This window comes from Xyrauchen texanus, chromosome 12, assembly GCF_025860055.1.
Source record: "Xyrauchen texanus isolate HMW12.3.18 chromosome 12, RBS_HiC_50CHRs, whole genome shotgun sequence".
In the NCBI taxonomy this organism is placed as follows: Eukaryota; Metazoa; Chordata; class Actinopteri; order Cypriniformes; family Catostomidae; genus Xyrauchen; species Xyrauchen texanus.
In genome coordinates this window covers 37,545,065-37,566,475 of record NC_068287.1, presented here as the reverse complement: position 1 = coordinate 37,566,475, position 21,411 = coordinate 37,545,065, and the positions used below count along the sequence as shown (strand labels likewise).

General features: G+C 38.0%; 1 protein-coding gene across 1 annotated transcript in view; it reads right to left on the bottom strand.

Moving 5' to 3' along the window:
* The window catches only part of LOC127652990 (protein TANC2-like), a 176,613-nt gene that overhangs the window by 126,410 nt on the left and 28,792 nt on the right, over positions 1-21,411 (bottom strand). The window contains 1 exon segment of the mRNA XM_052139455.1: positions 10,840-10,962. The gene's annotated coding sequence lies outside the window, so the exon portion shown is untranslated.

Genomic DNA, 21,411 nt, shown 5'->3' with positions numbered 1-21,411 from the left:
CTCTCTGTCGCACCACCATCCGCAGTCAGCATTTATTCCTCTCGGAGGCTTAATTAGCCTGATAAGGGACTGGGTGTGTATAGTCACGACCCGGCCCCGCCCTCCGCCCTGTCACAGGGTGGAATATATTAGGCAGCAAGTGAACAGTCAATTCTTAAATTTCATGTGTTGGAAGGAGAAAAAAATGGCAAGTGTAAGGATCTGAGCGACATTGACTGATTAATCACATTTCCTTTCAGATCATGTGGATGGCCGGGTGCGTGTGCTTCGTTTACTTGGGAAAGAGATGGCAGCAGGATGCACCATAGAAAGAAGGTAGGACGGTGGATGCAGTGTGATGCTCTGGGTAATGTTCTGCTGGGAAACCTTGGGTCCGGGCATTCAGGTTGATGTTACTTTGACATGTACCACCTACATAAAGATTGTTGCAGACCATGTACACCCCTTCATGACAACAGTATTCTGTGATGGCAGTGGCTATCCTCTTTCAGCAGGATAAAATGCTCTGCCACACTGCTACAATTGTTCAAGAATGGTTTGAGGATCATGACAAAGAATTCAAGGTGTTGACTTGGCCTCCAAATTCCCCAGATCTCAATCCGATTGAGCATCTATGGAATATGCTGGACCAACAAGTCCGACTCATGGAGGCCCAACTTCGCAACTTACTGAACTAAAAGGATCTGTTGCTAAAGTCATGGTGTCAGATAACAAAGGACACATTCAGAGGTCTTGTGGAGTCCATGCTCTGATGGGTCAGAGCTGTTTTTGCTTGGGGTCCTACACAATATTAGGCAGGTGGTTTTAATGTTGTGGATGATCGGTGTATATGTTGAGGATATAGTGATTAGAAATTAAACCTGTTTTAAAGGTTCAAATTGCGCAATTAAAACGGGAAATCCACAACATATTGGAATAGGGGTGGACGATATGGCCAAAATCCTATATCACGATAGGACCAATTTTATATCACGATAATGATATATATCACAATATATTTCTAAGTAAAATTATATTATATATTAAGCCATGATGCAATGTGTAGTCAGTATAGTCAGTGAATTAAACACTTCATAAATGAAAACTTCTTAATCTTATAAAATTCTCTTTATTTCGAACTTGAAAAACCATAATATGCCACATTTCCGTCTGATGATGTGCACCAATTGTTTTCTTATTCTTATTATAATTATTGTTGTTGTTGTTGTTATTATTATGATTATTGCTATAACTTTCCTCAAGAAACATCTCAATGCAATGCAAAAATGTAATAACATAGAAATTAAAAGATTATCCATAAATAAACGCTTTATAGGCTCTGTGTTTTTGTCATCTCTAAAAAGAACATATAAAATATTTGAAGGAAATTATTTCTGGTTTGTTTCCTGATATTAAACATAATTCGAACAGAATTTTAGAAAGGGTTTTAATGTGTATTTCAGAAACCCACTTGACATCGAGAGAAACTAGAATGAGAAACAGGTGTGATCTGCTCTTTTTCTGTCACAGGAGTTCAAATGAAGGGACTGGGCTGACAGCAATACATGTGCATGCATTTGCGTGTCTCAGGCTGTGCGCGAAACACTCGCAAAGCACAGCTGCAAGAGTGTTTGGATGGGAGGCATGTTTGGAGTGCGGGATGAATGTCATTGAATTTGCTTTGACAGTGGCTAAAGTGAAATTTCATGCAGTGTCATTTTTTCTCGTGTTCTAGACAGAGCTGCCATGCAAGGCACTTGCCTGCCATTGGGAGCAAATTGGGGTATACTGTCAATACCCAAGGACACATCGGCATGTGGAGTCGTGTGGGACGGGAATCGAACTACCAACCCTGCGATCAGTGGCCAACCCGCTATATATATATATATATATATATATATATATATACACACACACACATTCACTCACCTAAAGGATTATTAGGAACACCATACTAATACTGTGTTTGACCCCCTTTCGCCTTCAGAACTGCCTTAATTCTACGTGGCATTGATTCAACAAGGTGCTGAAAGCATTCTTTAGAAATGTTGCCCATATTGATAGGATAGCATCTTGCAGTTGATGGAGATTTGTGGGATGCACATCCAGGGCACGAAGCTCCCGTTCCACCACATCCCAAAGATGCTCTATTGGGTTGAGATCTGGTGACTGTGGGGGCCATTTTAGTACAGTGAACTCATTGTCATGTTCAAGAAGCCAATTTGAAATGATTCGAGCTTTGTGACATGGTGCATTATCCTGCTGGAAGTAGCCATCAGAGGATGGGTACATGGTGGCCATAAAGGTTAAAAAGGTTGAAAAGTTATTTCAGTCAAAGTTGCTCTTCTATCAGCTTGAATCAGTCGGCCCATTCTCCTCTGACCTCTAGCATCAACAAGGCATTTTCGCCCACAGGACTGCCGCATACTGGATGTTTTTCCCTTTTCACACCATTCTTTGTAAACCCTAGAAATGGTGGAAAATCCCAGTAACTGAGCAGATTGTGAAATACTCCAACAACCAACAACCATGCCACGCTCAAAATTGCTTAAATCACCTTTCTTTCCCATTCTGACATTCAGTTTGGAGTTCAGGAGATTGTCTTGACCAGGACCACACCCCTAAATGCATTGAAGCAACTGCCATGTGATTGGTTGATTAGATAATTGCATTAATGAGAAATTGAACAGGTGTGCCTAATAATCCTTTAGGTGAGTGTATATATATCGCCCACCCCAATATTGGATTACTGGATTAGATGAATCCATATCTAATATCTTCTTCAATAAACAGAATATATTTCCTTTGTTTCTATCTTGGACTATTAATATCTTGCACTAATACTTTTTGTCATATTTTCATCAACATTATGCTTTAATAAAATAATTGATCTATCATCATGTTGTGTCTTTTTCGTCTTGTATTCGTTGTTGTTTTCATCAGTTATTTCGTTGTTGAGTTCAACACTGATTGTAGGGAACAAAACCTGATTGCTTCATAAACAATCTAAAGTTGTTTTAATGAATATCTAAAAATCCAAAAAGGTTAGGGTTCGGTTTAAAGGTAGAGTTAGAGTTAGGGTATAAAAAAATAGCATTAGCTTAGCAGTAAAACAAAAACAAAAGCCAATAGAAATTCCCCATCATGATATGAAGATAAGATATGAGTCAGGGTATTTAAAAAAACTGACTTATCTTTCCTTGTAATGATAATTGCAGGGGTTCGAATACAATATATGTTGAGAGGCCATTAGTCAGGCTCAAAGTTCAATGCAAGGTCAAAGGTCAGATCAAAGGAGAGGTGCAGAAATTGCCGCTAGTGGTGCAGAAATTTCACACTACAGTTTTAAATAAATAATTAAAAAACATCTTCCCATATCAAACTAGCTCTATCAAGGTCAAAGGTACTCCTCAACAGATTCACTTAACCATCATCACGCTGATTCATCCAGATAACTTACAGCGCTTCTCTTTAACCCATTGTCATCATGAATGGGGCTGGACGATATTTATCGTGATAAATCTTTTGAGTAATTTCTGATATTTCGCATGTGTTCTACATCTAAACGATCAGGTGCCTGCCGCTAAAAATGCAAGCAGTTCGGCTTTCTCAGACTGTAAGAAGTTCCTAACATTGCCTGCGTTGCTAATGGATAGGCCATGCCAGTCACCATGATGACGGTTGCACCCTCGTGTCATCTCTAGTGAGCAGCATGACAAGTGTACACCAAGTGTACACCAGCTCTGATCTTTCTGTGTTGTATTCTTATTTAATATTTTTCTTTAGCACCGAACATGCTTCATTTATGCCCTGTCTGCACACGTCCAGTTAATGTGGTTCCAGAGGAACTTTAGACTATAACATTTTTTTTTTCCTTCTAAATTTAGCTTTATTAAGCAGCATGCTGCAAGCCTTTAATAATAAACAGATGTCTGCTCTAATTTAGTGAAATTAATCAGATGTCTCCATCTCTGGCATGGATGACAAGGAAAGAAAATAAAATTACTAGTTTGTAGCCTAGTCTTTCTCACTTGAATGAAAACATAAAAATGGTCCATTCTGGCTTTTACATTTTTAAATTTTTCATTCAGGGGATACATTTGAACCCCCAAACAGTATATTCCTCAGTCACAAGAGCTTCTACTGTATGCCCCCATACTTGGGTATCTGTATGTAACGAAATATAAAAATAATTTGAATTTAAAAATGAAATGCTGTCATTATGCTTAGAAACAAACAGTTGCTCTTTTAACTGTCATAAAAAAATGTTTTAACACAAATGCACTCGATTGATAAACTCTAAAATATTTGTGATATTTTGGTAAAAGATCCCTCAGACACCACTGCTTGCTTTGGCTTTGGCTGGGCTACCAGTGCAGTTTTTTATGGACTATTTTGACTGTTTAGGATTTATTTTTTTCTACATTTCTTCTGCCAACTTGGAAATATAAAAAAAAAAGTGCAAATGTGAATGTATATTGTGATAAATATCGATATCGAACGATATGAAAAAGAATATCGTAATCCTATTTTTGGCCATATTGTCCAGCCCTTATCATGAACATCGTTTTGTCATTTGCAGAGTTTGATACCATCACTAAAATGTCCTCCACGTGCCCTGGGCACACCTGGCGCTTGTGGTATTTTAAGAAAGGTAATATAACCCATGCAATGGGAGAGAGCTGTCCCCATGGAGCAACACACACACAAACACACACCCCTCTACACTTTGAGGCAGTCATAGCTAAACAGAATTTTTGAGAGAAAATCAAGCGTGTGCGTTTAACTTTACAGGCATAATCGCTTGACCAAGGGCAGATGAGGGACAGTGGAAAAGTAACAAAACGTCACTATTCCAGCAGCAATCCTTCATTTCCACAGCCAGTTTAAATGAAACAGAAATGGTTCAATACACATAAATTATCTAAGAACAAGACTTGCAGATGACTTCATTATTTGCCCAATTCAAACTATTCTGCTCTGCAAACACTACGAACATAAATACACAGTGCTCCAAGAATTCAATTGCGCAAAATTTCCAGTTTACGAGCTTTGATTGTGTTTGTGTTGAAGTGTATGCCTTTGTGAGTTTGAATCACAGATTTTTCCCCTCATTAACAAGGAGGCACAGTAGAGACTTTATTGAGAATATGGAAACAAGGGACAGCACCCACTCAGAAGTCTTCCATCGCCACAGCAAATATGTTTCAATGTAAACAACAAGGCTGAATGTTTACTGTTTACAGACAATGATCATAACATACTTTCTTCCCTTCTGTGCTTTTGCTAAGAAGTGAATCATACAAGGTACTTAGATTTAGGGTACTTTCACACTAGCACATTTTGGGGTGCAATAAAGTTAGTTTGACATCCAAGTTTAATTCAGGGAAAAACTACTGAAAAAAAAAAATCACCACCAAAAAAACTAAACCATCTCTCATCAAAACACAAAAATATAGTTCCAAATGAATTAATGTATCAACACATAGTATGACTCATCTGTCAAATAAAGATACATTAGAAACAGATTTCCAGCCTTAAAAACAGCTAAGGAAGTGTTTTTAATCAGATCACACATGGTGCTAGTCTTGCATGAGCAACATGGTGTATTCTAAAATGAGACATCTCGAAGGGTCATGCTGTTTCAACACTAAGCACATGGTACAGATATCTGCATCTACAAACCATCAGGAGCTGTTGGAACTCCAGACCCTAAATTTGAAATGTTGGCCTGCTCTGATAAGAAAATCGTTTCAAATGACATCCCTTTTGGGTGTCCCTTATGCCAAGTTTACACTACACCATTTTAAGTCTGATATTCACTCGCCGACAGTTTTGTGGAGATCGCCGACATAAGCTTGAAATCATGGGCAAATCGGAGCTCGCTCCTGTGAGTGATGATCGCAATGTATGAACTATCAAAGACGCGATTTGAGAGAATCGCATCTCCGATGTCAGCGAGATATCTAGAATGTTAACAGTTGAATGTTGTAGAGTTACAACAGTAGCGTTGACCTACAATGGGGCATGGGAAGTTTTAGTGAGAGGAGTCCTGATGTACCTGCAACAGAACATCAACTAGCATGGTTGCGGTATCAAGAAAGTCTCATTGGACCGAAGAAATGGAGGAACAATTAGTGGAACATTGGCAGAAGCACCAGATTTTATGTTTCCTCTGAAATGTACCACAACCAGGTGGTACATTTCTCTTGGACAGTCAGGTAAGCAAATAGTTTGATTTTACAGTAGGATGTACTTTTTCATATTTTAACCAATAAAATATATTTACATTTACATTTACATTTATGCATTTGGCAGATGCTTTTATCCAAAGCGACTTACAGTGCACTTATTACAGGGACAATCCCCCCAGAGCAACCTGGAGTTAAGTGCCTTGCTCAAAGACACAATGGTGGTGGCTGTGGGGATCGAACCAGTGATCTTCTGATTACCAGTTTACCAGTTATGTGGTTTAGACCACTACACCACCACCACTCCATATATATGATGCCTTGAGGCGATTAAAAACATACACATCGTATTCTGAAATGCATAACATATGATCATGCATTTGTTTTCGTATCTCGTATCACTTCTAACGTGTACTCTGTTGTGAAATGTAATTTGGAGTCAAGGCAGAGTCATAAAATGTCTTAACCCCTATCGCGGATTCGTCATGTAATTTGAAAACGCTACAACTTCAGTGACAAGACAGATAGTTGTGTAATATGAACGGTACCACAATCCGACATCTTTGAAAGTCGTGTAGTGTGTAGGAGCCATTATGTATCATTCCCTTGTTCTAAATGTAATCATCAATTTGTATTCTTACAATAGCATCTGTTTCTAGCAGAGCTGTTTTGCACCTGAAATTAGTTGAGATATGTACATGTATGTTGACGCCTACTGTGTATTACAAAATTAATTCTGCTGTAAAATTAATATGAAAAAGAAACATCCCGGGTTCAATACAAGTTAAGCTCAATTGACAGCAACTGTGGCATAATGTTGATAACCACAAACATTTATTTCGATTCATCTCTCCTTTTCTTAAAAAAAAGCAAAAATTTTGATTACATTGAGGCACTTACAATGGAAGTGAATCAGGCCATTTCTGGAGGGTTAAAGGCAGAAATGTGAAGCTTATAATTTTATAAAAGCACTTAACATTAATTCTTCTGTTAAAAATAATGTATTATTTGAACTATAATGTTGTTTAAATCAGGGTTTCTCAATCTTTTGCCCACTGCGACCCACTTTTTTAATGCTAACCATCCATGACCCACCATGGTGCGGTTAATTAATCGAGTTGTTTATATGCTTATTATATAGCAGACTAATATCTATTGCCCAACATTTGTAGTTTGGTGCTACTGGCTGAAGTTCTCAGACGGACCCTTTCCACACGCTCCACAGTTTAAGCATATTTTAGTACAATGTGAGGACTATTTAGATGGTCCCTTACCCACCATAGGCACAATTTCCAATGAACATCAAGGTTAAATTAATTATATTGAATGATTTTGCGGTTACATCATCGGACCAGCTTGGGAAAAATCGTGTTCTGTATCGATTCGATATTGGACGCATAATTTCATCTTTAAAAATGGGACTATCACGTATTTTACAGGATGGGTGGCAAGCCTACTTAGGACTGCTACTCTGAAATGATAATGTCCAGAGATTGGATTACATTAATTCTAGCACGGTAATGCATAGTGTTGGGGTACTCAAGTTCGGACTCTGACTAGTCACAAGTCCAATTTTAAATGGACTTGGGCTTGTCACGGACTCGGATGCATTTTTACACGGACTTGAAACGGTCCAGCCGAATCCATGACATTTGTGATGCAATGAAAAATAAAATAAATGCATAACGAAACCGAAAATAATGAACATCTCTGTCTGCATGCAGCTGTATTAGCCCCTGAAATAATAGACATAGCCAAACTTGTTTCACCGTGTTTAAGCAAACACACACACACATACGCACGTGCGCACAGGCTCATCAGTCAACCAATATGCTTGAATGTTACTACAGAGACTACTGTATAACATCGATTACCGAGGTGGCTGGCACAATGAAAATATAAAGACAGTATCCAATGTAATTGAAACTAAACAAGGCAGTTTCACACAACACTTGACCTGACAACTGGTAATATTGTAGCTAAGACAGTGCTTGCATTGCAGTTATACAGCACCTATTTATTATTGATTGACTATATTCAAAGCATTGAAGAGCTGCTTAAAATACATCCTTTTACAGCATTTGTCCACCATTCACAACATTCAGCCATGCACAATAAAATATTAGGATGTTTTAGGCAGTGAAATGTTTAGCTTATAATTTAATTATAGACTATAAATTAGATAACAGAGTTTGTGTATGAAGCTAAACTTCATGATACGAGATTAATTTAGTTTGTTGTGATGTTTTTATTTAAAATGTTTATTTTATTTTAACTTTATTGTAAACTACCAGGTAACTTACACATGTCTTTTTGACACATTTGAAGGACAATTCTGTTAAATTTATGACTCAAAATTATTATTCACCCTGTTACTTCAGTTAAAGAAGACCTCAAAAAGTTTTACTTTGGTTGGTATTTAAAGATTTCAGATTTATTGCAAAGCAAATATTAATTATGAATTTTTTTATCTTCTGCACTGCTGTGAGACGCACACGGACGCATGAAGTATTTAGGTACATGAGCAGCACGCAGAAGTCTGACTCGGACACAACTCGGACTTGACCAAGGTGGACTCGAACACAACACTAGTAATGCATGGAGCTAGCATATGCAATGCTATGTAATGAGACCTTGTCCAAAAAGAATGATTTGTAGCATTGGTGAATTATTGTGATTGGACAGCTAATAACTAACGTCAGAGAAATGAACCCTCTTACGGTCATTCACGTAAACCTGAAGATATTAACACGATTCCACAATAGAGGTCAATGTAGCCCCAAACATTGCAAATGTACAGTTCTATGCTTCTTATTGATAAATTGTACTCATGTCAGAAAAGATTTCGCGACCCAGTAGACAATAATCCGCAACCCACTTTTGGGTTGCAACCCAGTGGTTGAGAAACCCGTACTTAAATCATAATTTTTACAGTCATTTTTGGGTTTGTAAAATTGGCTATAACTTTACACAGAAGATGTCACTACTAAGGATTTTATCACACTAAATTAATGTTAATGCATATTGTTTATGTCTTGTTGCTATACGTTTGAAAGAGTTCATATTTTAACGTTTACGGATCGGCCCTGTTTACTTCCATTGTAAGTGTCTCACTGGAACCCCGATTTTGCTTGTATTGAACTAGGAATGTTCCTTTAATTAATCCTCATTCACTTTCACTATATGGCAAAGAACATCCAGGATAATCTTCAAAAACTAATTTTGTGTTCCACAGAAGAAAAAAAGTGATACAAATTGAGAGGTGAGTAAATAATAATAGAATTTTCATTTTTTGGTGAACTATCCTTTAAAGATCTAAAAAAAAAAAAAAGCATACAGAATAAATTTGGCTCTTTTCTAATAACTACCTCAATCTCTGCCCATCCTGTTTTGGAGCAGATCAAAGGTAATAATCCCCCATAATCCTCTGCTGTACCCTTGCTGTTGTTATGGTCATTATAAGCAGCCACATTGTTGCTAAGCTATCACAATTGTTCAGAGAAAAGACACATTGGCTCAGTTTCACAGTGTAATACCATTTCATGGATGGATAGCCAATAGGATAATTAGATGGGCACAGAGCGGACACAGCAAAAACATTCTTCTCGGACACAGAACGAGGCCTAATTTTTTGACAAACTAAGGAGTCAGGCACAGTACAGAAAAACTCTTTGTCAACAAAGTTGATACACCTCTATCTTTTGTTAGAAAGAGCGAGAAAAACAAATTACAAAAGTAAAAAAATTAAAAGCCTTATGAGTAGGCAGTGGTACACCACTGTTGTCAATTCTTAATTGATAAGACACACTCCTATTCATAGTATGACAGCATGAGTTTTTTAATATTTAGAAGAACCTTACAAGGATTGTAAAACTGTAACACAAATGGGAATCATGATAGCTGCTTTTGTCTTTGCCAGAGCTGCTGTCAAAGGAGCTGTTACTATTTGTTGGCTGTATGCAGAGAATGTAAATTTATATGGCTTTTACAGATTACAACCATGTTTTATTTAAATCTCAAGGCAGCATCTACGCACAGCCAAGTTAAAGAGTTTTTCATTTCAAAGTTTTAATGTACTGTTTTTGCATGTCCAAATTTTGATATTTAAGAGTTTCTTGAAGACTGTTGGATCTGACGACTTGGCAGAGTCAATATGTGACTTTTAACATAGACAACTCAAGCCACTGCCATGTCATAAGCACAAATTCTGAAAATGGATAGCAGGGAAAGAGTCATTGATATTCATGAGGAAAGCCATATCTGATTGGACAAATCAGTAATACCCATCAGGATAGCACTACCTGATTGGTTGGATAAACTATAACCCAACTCTAGCCCAACCCCTAAACCTAACCATCACAAACTAGGTATTGCTTTTCTCGTAAATATGAATGATTCTTCTCCTGCCATCATACCTTGGTAAGGCTGCTTGCATCTCTCTGAATTTTCCAACATCTCGCACAGGAGCACAACATTTTTTAGATGCCATGTTAAGTTAAACAGGACTTTAACTGAACTTCAAAAAAAATTCTCAAAACACCTGTGATCGTGGCACGGCATCTACTTTGTTAGCACAGGGACATATTCTTTGTCTGACAAGTACATTTTGGTTTAACTAGTGAAAATTTTGCAACCTGTTTTTTACACAAGAAAGAGAAAGTCGACTCACCATTAGAAGCGGGTGTGGTGCCTCACGGCAAAGCGATCATGGCTATAGGTGACGAGTTTGGACTTGTTCTCCTATGGACAGATGCCCAAGTCCCATCTCCTTCAGATCCAAAACTCAATGAATCTATAAAGGGGGCAGAAAACATAGCAGCACATTAGAAGCATGATAACAAAAACAGGGGCCATCAGACCTTACCATTAGCAGGACAAACCAGAATATTGCCTAAAAGCCTATGTATTGCACAAATCCTACTTACACATTCAGCGACATACTGCCAGATGCTCATAGGGAAGGGTGTCAATGTGTAACCTTTATAGCAGTAAAAAACATGGAACACTACACATTAAATTTAATTAACACATAACGTGCACATTTACACATGTCTGCACAAACAGGAGAGCTCAGCTACTCTCTAGAGACAAGAATAGAGAGAGACAGAGTAGGAAGAAGTGAGAAGAGAGTAAAGAACATCTGCCAACATATTGACATAAAACTATAAAAAGCAAGTATCACAATTGGGTTACAATTGCTCACACATACAAGATTTAAACAAACCCTTAACCCCAAGTATAAATCTTCAGACTGTAACCCGTTCCATGCCGTTTGTGCCATGGACATAAATGACACCTCAAATCGTGCAGTTTGAGTTAAAATGTGATTCTTTTTCTATGAAATCTGATTCATGATTTTTGCCTGGCTGTCCAAAGCCATCTCTATAATGCAAAAAATCAAAGATTTTGTAATGGGCTCTTTTACCTTGGTCCAGTAAGTAACAACCTAGCAACCACCCAGAACATTCTAGCAACCACCGAGCAACCACTGAGAACACCCTAGCAACTGCATAGCAACTTGGTAAAAACCACTCAAAACATCTTAGCAATTGCACTTCTATTCTAGCATTGTAGCAATAACCTCTGCACGACCGAAGGACACTCAAACTGTCTTCCAAAAAATGTCCAAAAATAGATTTTCAATGTTCTGGCTAAGGTCCTTCAGTCATTATCCAAATTTTCTCAAGTTCTATTATTTCTTCTCAGTTTTTGTGAATGCACCTTGAACTCCAACATGTCCAGACGGTTGCCGAAGACTCTGGTGAGCAGTAGGCAAACACAGGTCTCGTCTTACTGTTCGGATATACGGCCCTGTTGTGTGTATTGTGCGGGTGACACCGGAACCCTTCAAAGTACATAGAAGGCACACTGATATTGCAAACCCTAGCCAAAACAAGAGGCCTGACAGATGAGACACGCTTCACATTACCTGCAGACCGTGTGTGGGACATCGGTGCATACCATCATCTCTTCAGTGTGGAGATAATCTTCTTTTACTTTTCAAAATAAAGGGATCGACAATCTGTAAAGCAGATACAGTGGCCACAAAACGTATTTGGGTGCTTAAAGGGGTTGTTCACCTGGTTTGATATTTTATCTAATGGAATGACATTAATGCATTTTACAGTTAGTCTTTAGTGTCCGAATACTTTTTCAGGGCACTGTATGTGATATAAAACATATATTGGCAGTTATAAAAATGAAGTGTTGCTTATTGCTTGCAAATTTTATGCTGAGTGGGTGTGAAATTTGAGTGGGTAAACTGGACGTATTGTTCAGCATAGCCAGATTCTGTCTGAACAGTTAGAAATAGAGAGAGGGAGAAATATACTTACTGTCTACGCTCTCACCCATAGTAAAAGGGGGGGCCACATAAACTTAATTAGCTTCAGCATGTAGAAAATAGCCCTCTTCTTTTCTTGTCATCTACCAACTCTTCCTAACAATCAAAGTCGCAAAACAAATACATATAAATAATCAAATAAAATGAAAATTAAACAAAGCGCTGACAAAAGCTTTCAGCTCTGGTACAGCTATAAAAATAAAGTAAAACCACAAGCCCCTATGAAAGTAAAAGTTTAGAGGGTGATCCGCAAATTCCACAGAGAGAAAACATAACCAGCCCCAAGGGTGTGCACTCCCAAGCTTTTTCACTGCTGGTCTGGGTGGCTACATCTTTCCTGTGCGGTCCATACACCATAAAAAAAAAAAAAAAACATGAAAGGTTTTCAATGGAATCATCTTCTGTGAGCCTCAGCAGATCTGATAATAATGGATCATATGGTAACCAAAGTAACAAATCAAGCCACTCAAACCAAGCCACACAATCAGCAAGCAAACAAGAACATTTATCAAGTGTTCTCTGTACTATCAACCAAAGGAAGCCAGACTCGTGTTATACTTCGTTAGTAAAACAAGACCTCATGAAACGACATAAAAAGTGCAGTTTTTCTGTCCCTGTTGACATATTTCATAGGCAAATTTTTTTTATATTTTTTTTTATTTTTTTGATGGTCATCTAGCTGGTTTCCTAGACTGATCAACTAAAAAGTACCCAAAAACCCATCTAAAACCAGCAAAACAGACCAGCCTTACAAGCTTAGCATCTTGGAGACCAGTTAACCAACTTGCAGAAATATCTGTTAAAAGTTAACTTTTAGGAGTACACTACAATATTGACGGCAACAGAATAAAATGTCACATAACAATTTTACCCATTACAAAAGCCTCAAGTTTAATCATCTTTTTAATGTCTAAGATAAGATAGGAGACCTTGGAAGAATGGATGACAGCTTGATCTAATCTACTAAATAATCAAATTTAAATGTGATTACTACAGCCGTGATCAGCAAAATCGTTAAAGTAAGGTTAAAGATCTAGCCTGTCTTCAACAGATACCATCAAAGGAAATGCTACATTAATCCATGTTGGGGATAACAATCCAGGCTTCAAACAGCATGTATCTTACATCTCTCGTTTCAGCAGCATGGCTAAAACAACATCTGGTGTACTGCCGCCCCATATCTGACTGTCCCTCTAGTCAAACGGTTCAGAGTGGGCGGATGGAGGGATAGAGAGATTGTTCACTTTGTCTAAAGGCAGCCCTTGACTCCTACACAGGTGACGTAAAGGACCTACGTAGGCAGAGAAAATAAAAAATCTGTCACACATGCAAATTCACTCTGAGAGTTGTTCAGAACAAAATTGTCATTATGTGAATAGACAACACGCAGTTGAAGTTAACTAGATTTGGGCGGCGAGGAGAATGGATGTTTTTGGTGTCATATGGAGTGGCAAAAGTGAAAAATTTGAAAGTTTAGAGTAGTTAAAAGTTTGCTGAATGTATTATTTTTAACATTATTGACACCTAATTATTATTATTTAGATTTTACTTTTCTGTATCAGTTTTTATATGTGTGTGTATAATGATGCTTTGGATTAAAACCAAATTAAGATTACATTATTAAGACCTATTACAGCATCTGCCACAAGCACTGACTCCTAGACAGACTGTGACCCTAGCCATAATCCAAATAGATCAAGAAAAGTCAAATACACAATAGCCTGCTATACATACTGTGATTCTATGACGTACACACTACAATTCAAAATATCCTACTTCTCCACCAAATTGCATAGTTTCTGGCTTAAATCGATGGAATTTCAAATATAAAGGGACAAAGTCTTGATTACAATACTTGGCTGCCAAATGTAATTTTGTAATATCATGTTCCGCCATGCTTTTAATGTGATGACAGGTGGATAACGAAATCCTCAGACAAGAGGAGGCATTAACAATTTCTGGTCCTTCGAAGTTCTACGGTGACTTCTCGCCTTCACACTGCAGGCTTTGTCCACTTTCCCTGTTGAAGCTGGCCAAAATGAGGTGTAATGGAATGCCACATTGGGGATAATGAGGACCAGCAAGCCACCACTCTCAAAGGCAGCCTTATGGTCAGCCATGAATAGACCCCATTCAAGGCACCAATTCAGGATCGGACTAAACAAAGAAAGGGACACGTGTCTCGCCATTTGCTACGGCCAATTCATGAGCTTATAATGAGCGTGCATCATGCCTGCCCTTCTATTCTTCTCAAGTCTTGTGGTTTAAATTAAAAAAATGGCCTTTACTCATTACACCAGACTTCCATTGTATAAAAGCAAACGCTTCAAATGCTTCAGAAACCCTTGAGGATGCTGATGTTGTGTGAACTTTCCTGTGAATGCTTTCCTGTATAAAAAATGGTGTTGCTATTAGGGATAGGTCACAATGGCCGACTAGTCCACTATTCATTCAACAATCGACTAGTCCAATGTTTCACATTCCTGGTTCTGGAGTACCCCCACACTACACATTTTTATGTCTCCCTAATCCAACATACCTGATTTAACTCATCATCTCATTAGCAGAAGCTCCATGACCTGAATTGGATGTGTCACACACATTCACTGAGCACTTTATTAGGAACATTATGGTCCTAATAAAGTGCCCGACATGGTCTTCTGCTGTTGTGGCCCATCCGCCTCAAAGTTTGACGAGTTTGACTGCTCACTACAATTGTACAGAGGGGTTATCGGAGTTACCATAGCCTTTCTATCAGCTTGTACCAGCCATTCTCCGTTGACCTCTCTCATCAACGAGGCGTTTCCATCCTCAGAACTGCCGCTCACTGGATGTTTTTTGTTTTTTTTACCATTCTGAGTAAACTCTAGAGACTGTTGTACGTGAAAATCCCAGGAGATCAGCAGTTACAGAAATACTAAAACCAGCCCATCTGGCACCAACAATCATGCCACGGTCGAAATCAGAGATCATATTTTTCCCCATTCTGATGGATGAGGTGAACATTAACTGAAGCTTTTATGCATTGCACTGCTGCCACACGATTGACTGATTAGGTAATCGCATGAATAAGTAGGTTTACAAATAAGGTGTTCCTAATAATGTGCTTAGTGAGTATAAATTAAACCAGGAGCACGTTGTAGAATTTTTTCGGTCCTTTACTAATGTTGCTTGTCAGACTTCAACGTCAAAGTGAGCAAAAACTTTGGTCCTAACATCCCAACTGACTGCGCACACTGAGGATAAGATGAATCGCAAAGGCAAGTAATGGGCCATCAGTGAACATGTCACACGAATCGATCAAAGACAGGTGATTTTGCCCAAATTTTACAATCCACAAAATTCTTGCATAGACACCATGTCAAGTAAAAATTGTCCAACTTAAAAACACATCTCAAGATCCTTTGTACTTTTCTATTCTGTTATATCTTATGTAAAGGCCTTCTAAGAAACACATTCGATCTGGGTCAGGTAAACCCGAAACCAATCTAATTATACCGGCTTTCCTTAAGACCAATTAGTCAACCAGTCTTTTAGTCAACCAAACAACTTTGAATGTCAGTTCAACATTCCTAGTTACTATGACAGTTATTGCAAAGATTTTTGAGACTTTTGGGGTACAAGTCACCCACAAGACAGGATGTAGTTCTCTGAAAGGCCCAACAATGTGTTAAGCTACTTTTAGCACCATACCAGTACTCAAGGATGGGCAGATGACCAAAATTCCTCCAGGGACACATAGGGTTGGATACCCCACCCTTCTTCCACCCTGCCTCCTTCAATCCATTCAACTCAACAATGTCATTGCATGAACCCGAGAATGTTTTAGCATTATCTTGCATATAAAGGCGTCACTGATGGCAATTCTTGCATGGATTTATGAGACGGATGCAGTTCTACAAAAGCTCCAGCCATGTGTTGAGCTACTTTTAGCACCGTAAGGGTACTCGAGGAAGGATGGATGACCCTAATTTCTTTGGGGACATTTAGGGTTGGAAGAGGATGGGGTGAGGGGGAGGGGTCGTCATTCCTAGATGAGGTGGATAACTCAAGTCTAGACAAACATTTTGGCCCACGGCTCAGGATCCAGCAAGAGGGTTATGGGGGTTGGGGGCTGGCATTCAGGAAAACCATCTGCCTTGAAGCTGATAAATCTTGATTACACCATGTTGGGAAGTAGGAGAGAGAGGACGAAAGGATGCAGTGGCAATCTATCGTTAGTATGCTGATTTATGTGCGACAAAGTGTGCATTTGACATACTAAAACAGCTGCCTTGAATTTTTAACGAGTTGATGGACACTTCTCAACATTTCTCAGGTCATAATCTTACTTTAGCTTACTGTAGACATCAGAGAAAATGTGAAAAAAAATAATAATTGATTTCTTTGCGTGCTTTTTTCACCCAAAAACGATAATTCTGTCATCATTTACAGTACTCTCCATGCCCCTGGTCACAATATGCTTTCATTATATGGAAAAAGAAGCTCAGAGATTTCTCAAAATGTCTTATTTTGTGTTCCATGGAAGAAATAAAGTCTTTCCTGTTTGTAAATTATGACTACTATAATTTATGGCTGAATTGTTCCTTTAAAATGATCAAAAACTACCCCATGATGTCAAGATGTGAGAATACAATAACAGGTCTCCTCAAGATCCAATCTATAAATGTGATAAAATACATCAAAATAGTTTTCGTCACTCAAAGATTTGACATTTTGACAGTAAGAGTCATAAAAAGAGACCCTGTCAATTGTTAAGATGAAAAACACATTACAATTCCACAAATCTATTATGTTTGTAGGATACTCATTCACAGAATAATTTCCTTACCTCACAAGGTCAACATGTAACCTTATACCAAACAGTAAAATGGCAGTGACAAATTAACTGGCCACTCTCCCTTGAGCCAAACACATTTATCACATACAAAAACAACATTACTTTTGTTGCCAAAATGGGTCACTGCTAGGATGCACAATCACAAACGTGCACGCACACGCGCACACATGCAAGCACACACACATATCCCCTGCTTCGTCATGGCATCAAATTCCACTTTTAAAAACAGCCTGATCTGCTCTGTCCTCCAATTCCCTTGCTGTGATGCAGCTTGTGGGCTTACTGACCTTAACACCCTGGCAGAGAGGGCAGAAACAAACCAGTGGCACAGAGCTGCCTCTCCACACCTACAACATGCTCAGGCCTGGCCACAAAAGTACACCCACCAGGCCTCCCTCAGACCAATTTAATCCAGATCTTTCACATCAGGGGTCAGCTAATTAATTAGTCTGGCCTTTGACAAATCGTCCGTTTGGAAGGACAAACAAAATTGTTTGTTATGCCCATCTGTGTCCATTACAAGCTTTAACTGTGCACTGATAACAGATCTAACCTGTAGAGCTGAAAGTCCAGGCCACAAAATTTTGTGTTCATAGACTGGAGACACAGGCTGTTATTATTATGTAATAAATCGAATGTCTTCTGAATATCACACGTCCAAAACATGTTTGCTAATTTGGCCACACAACAAGTGAAAATGGGAGATTTAATAACTGTAAACAATAAATTAACTGGTGTTCAGGTAATGGCACTGAGATTTTAGTTGCATTTTGGAGCAAAACATGGTTATTTGTTTGTTAAAAATGGTTTCACAGTAAAAATGGTATAGTTCACCCCACAATGATAATTTACTCACCCTTAATGACAATGTAGGTCAGGCCTTGTAGCTCTTGTATGTACAAAATTAAATGATTGTTCTGATGATAAGTGTTCTGTGCAAAAACTGTATTTTGTTTTTGTTCCAAAAGGTTACCGGTTAGGAAACAAAATAAAAAAAATAAAAAAATTTTTTTTTAAATGACAGTACTCTGCACTAAGGGGTGGGTGAAATACCCATTTCAGCGTTACCAGATATCACAACAGAAACAAGCAACCTGGTCTGGAAAAACAAGCCCAAAATAAGCCACTTACCTCACCAAAAAAGGCTGAAATAAGCAATTATTTCCCCTGCGTGGTGGATTTATCAGCATAGAAATAATAACAAGCAGTTAATTAACAGTTAAGTATAATTTTACTTACAGATCTGCTTCCGAGTCAAAGCCCAGCAGCATCAAATCTGTATTAATGCAATAATTAAGTGAAGACTTAGAAACAACTGAGAAATTTACTTTTTACCTCTAATAATGTTTTTCTTGTACCTGAATTAACCATGCATGGGAATGTAGTAATTATACATAGTCATTAAAAAATGTCTTCATTCACAGAAAGCGACATCCACAACAGGCAATTAGGCAAAGCAATGTGTGATGCAGCCATTTCCTTCAGGATCAAAGCACATGTTTTATTTTTTCAGGCAGCATGAAGTGGTGTAGTTCCAAAAATGTACTGTGATAACCCTTTAGTTTCATGAACAAAAAATTAACCGGTTATAACCAGTTACCAGCATTTAATACAATTTTCACTTTGGAACAACTGAAAATCAGTTTGTTCTGGTTTTCGGATACATTCTGCAAAAAATTTCATTTGTTTTCAGTTTTCGTTTGAACCGTTTCCTTGAACTGTTTTTAGTACCTGTGAACAGAACGAAAGTCAAAGTTCACGTATCAAGATTGAAGTCGTGACTAGTTGTCGACTGATATCAGTTTTTTTTAATGGCAGATGCCGATATCCAGAGAGCAGGGTGGCCGATAGGCCAAAAACAATGCCAATATACCACACAATTTAATATAATAAATAACATAAATATAAAATTGCTAAAAAAATATATAAACTTTCATTTAGCACTATATTTACTCAATTTCACACGAAACTTTAACTTTGTAAAAAGATGATCTAAAAAAAATGATATTGTATTTTAAATTGTAAATAGCAGTTTCTTCTGATTTTTGTTTAGTCATCAAATTTTTGTCATTTATTTGCAAATGAATTTTTTTTTAATATATTAGAAAGAAGGAAATAACAGCACACACAGTAGTCTAGCAACCATGGATGTCATGTGAACATTAACAATTTCTCCAAAAATACCAAATCAAACCAATTGTACATACAGTGCATAGAGAATAAGACATTTTACTTATAACACACGTAAAGTGCTTTAACTTTGAATTTGCACTCACGCGCTCGTGCGGATCAAGCGCAAGCAGCTTGGACTATGTCATGATTTGTGAATGAGAGGAACTTTTCATCCAGATCCTGAAGTTTTGATTCTGGCTGATGAAATACACGCTTCAGAGGAAGATATTAGATGAGTGTTTGATGGGAAGAAAATGCTGGATTTTTGTGAGGTTTGTGAATTACATCTCTTGAAACGAGATATCTGCATATTTGCAGATGGTATATAATAGAAGTGTTATTGATATTTGCCTTTTATCATTAGAAAAGTAAGTTAAAATTTAGAGGGATCTGCTGAGGAGAGACTGATAGAATACGTGAATACAGTTGAAGTCAGAAGTTTACATACACATTAGCCGAATACATTTATACTCAGTTTTTCACAATTCCTGACATTTAAACGAAATCATTTTCCCTGTCTTAGTTCAGCTGGGATCACTACTTGATTTTAAGAATGTGAAATGTCAGAATAATAGTAGAGAGAATTATTTATTTCAGCTTTTTTTTTTTCAATCACATGTAGGTCAGAAGTTTACATACACTTTGTTAGTATTTGGTCTGCTAATTGGAGTCAATTGGAGGTTTAACTTGGTTCAGTTGTTTAACGCTTTGGGTATCTTTCCACAGACTTCTCACAATAAGCTGTTGGAATTTTGGCCTATTCCTCCAGACAGAACTGGTGTATCTGAGTCAGGTTTATAGTCCTCCTTGCTCACACATGCTTTTTCAGTTCTGCCCACAAATGTTCTATCGGACTGAGGTCAGGTCTTTGTGATAGCCACTCCAATACCTTGACTTTGTTGTCCTAAAGCCATATTGCCACAACTTTGGAGGTATTCTTGGGGTCACTGTCCATTTGGAAGACCCATTTGCAACAAAGCTTTAACTTCCTGGCTGATGTCTTAAGGTGTTGCACATAATTTTCCTTCCTCATGATGCAATCAATTTTGTGAAGTGCACCAGTCACTGCTGCAGCAAATCACCTCCACAACATGATGCTGCCACCCCATGCTTCATGGTTGTGATGGTGTTCTTCTGCCTTTTTCCTCCAAACATAACAATGGTCATTATGGCCAAACAGTTTTTTGATTTTGTTTCATTAGTCCAGAAGACATTTCTCCAAAATTAAAATCTTTGTCCCTATGTGCACTTGCAAACTGTAATCTGGCTTTTTATGGCAGTTTTGGAGCAGTAGCTTCTTCCTTACCTTTCAGGTCATGTCGGTATAGAACTTGTTTTACTGTGGATATAGATACTTGTCTACCAGTTTCCTCCAGCTTCTTCACAAGGTCCTTTGCTGTTGTTCTGGGATTGATTGGCACTTTTCGCACCAAACTACGTTCATCTCTAGGAGACAGAATGTGTCTCCTTCCTGAGCGGTATGATGGATGCGTGGTCCCATGGTGCTTATACTTGCATACTATTGTTTGTACAGATGAATGTGGTACACCTCCAGGCATTTGGAAACTGCTCCCAAGGATGTACCAGACTTTGAGGTCTTGGCTGATTTCTTTTGATTTTCCCATGATGTCAAGCAAAGAGGCACTGAGTTTGAAGGTAGTCCTTAAAATATATCCACAGGTACACCCCCAATTGACTCCAATAAGCCTATCAGAAGATAATTGGCTAATTGTCTAAAAAGGCTTGAAATCATTTTCTGGAATTTTCCAAGCTGCTTGTCCTAAATGACTTTCCAAAACTATAGTTTGCTAATATGAAATCTGTAGAGTGGTTAAAAAATGTGTTTGAATGACTTCAACCAAAGTGTACTTAAACTTCTGACTTCA